The sequence below is a fragment of the Herpailurus yagouaroundi genome, unplaced genomic scaffold (assembly GCF_014898765.1).
Source record: "Herpailurus yagouaroundi ecotype Mexico unplaced genomic scaffold, PumYag 162, whole genome shotgun sequence".
NCBI lineage: Eukaryota > Metazoa > Chordata > Mammalia > Carnivora > Felidae > Herpailurus > Herpailurus yagouaroundi.
In genome coordinates, this window is record NW_024412403.1 from 51,355,149 (window position 1) to 51,356,796 (window position 1,648).

Genomic DNA, 1,648 nt, shown 5'->3' on the forward strand with positions numbered 1-1,648 from the left:
CAAAACCAATTCTTCACTAAAAATAGGCTGAAACCCAGATGTAGTTGGGATCTGTTGGCTACTGCCTGAAGCAAGAACTCCTGCTCTCCAGCTTTGGAAAGCAGCTGTCAAAACGCCCTTGGCCTATTTACATGTGTGTATGGTGTGTGCAACAAGCCAATACTGTTTAGAACGGCATGATTCTAAACATGCTGAGTATCTCCTTTCCTGGTGGCCATGTCTAATGTCATATATCACAGCATATAGGAAACTGCAGTTAGCCTCATGGGAAAGCACCCTCCCTTGTCATTTTCAGAACAACTGAGATGGTCCTGACAGAAAATTCTCTTTAATGAGTAGGAAAACCTTTTTCTTTGCTATCTTGTTTAATACATGAAATGACTTCTGCTAGAGAAGAAATGCAGGCTCGTAGACCAAATTAATTTGCTTAGTCGAAAGAAAAGCTTTAAAAGTGTACCCAAATAAATTACTAATTAATGTTGCAACAGTTTTCCTATTTTGTCTCTATTATTTTTATTAAAAAACTGTCAGGACGCCTGGGTGGCTCAGTCGGTTAAGCGTCTGACTTAGGCTCAGGTCATGATCTCAAGGTTCAGGTTTGTGGGTTTAAGCCCCACTTCGGGCTCTGTGCTGACAGCTCGGAGCCTGGAGCCTGCTTCAGATTCTGTGTCTCCCTCTCTCTCTGCCATTCCCCCACTCATATTCTGTGTCTCTCTCTCTCTCTCGAAAATAAATAAACATTAAAAAAATTACCAAAAAACTGTCAACTTCATTGTTGTTGTTATTGTTGTTGTTATTATTACTATTTTGCATATATCTTCCCATGATATGGCTAATGCCCATTGATTTCTAGGACTATTGTATTTTCAATGTGGATGATAATTTTTAGTAATAAAAAATGGAAGAGCATCTATTCATATTTCTAAAGATTTTAAGATATTGTTGGTTAACAAAAGAAAATAATGGCTAGTGTATAGGTAAGTGATTACTGGCTAGCATTATTGATCATATTGCCATCAATATATAATTATAAAACAAGATGAAACTAAAGGCCCAGGTCATTCTCCCAATAAATATAGTTTTTAATTATTTTTGAAAAGTATTAACCTCAAGAAATTGCTTTCTACCAAAAAAAGATTTAATAGTGCAAAATACTAAAACTTCTGTAAGTTCAGTTTTTCCCTTAGAAAACCATCATTATAGGATTGTATGAATGAACCTAAAGGCCAAGTCATGCATTTTGAAGTTGCAGACTGAGCTGTAATAACCTCTTTATTCAGTTTTTAAAGTTAAAAAAAAAAAAAACGAAAATACTCAGATTGTATTCAAAGCCTTGTGTTTCTAAACTGCAAACAAAACATGATCTTGTCATTATGAAGTATCCAGTTTTAGATACATTGAGTGCTATCAAATTGCATCAGAAAATGAATCTTTATGCATCATTATATACAGAATTAAATAACGAGAATAAAATGTTTCTTTATGTTCCTTTGTGATTTTTGAGCAAGGAAGTGAATTTTATCAAGCATTTCATCTTTTTTTCCATTTTTTTTAAAACTCTATCTCCTTGCTGATGTCATTATATCTCATATCTGTGTATTCTACCTAGCTTGAATTTATAATTTTTTTTTCAACGTTTATTTATTTT

The 1,648-nt window shown here is 33.9% G+C and overlaps 1 non-coding gene across 1 annotated transcript; it reads left to right on the forward strand.

Annotated features, from left to right (window-relative positions):
* Positions 1–534: 534 nt before the first annotated feature.
* On the forward strand, positions 535–625 carry TRNAL-UAG (transfer RNA leucine (anticodon UAG)). Its single transcript has one exon. It is a non-coding gene; the product is annotated as a tRNA-Leu (tRNA).
* The last annotated feature ends 1,023 nt before the right edge of the window (positions 626–1,648 follow it).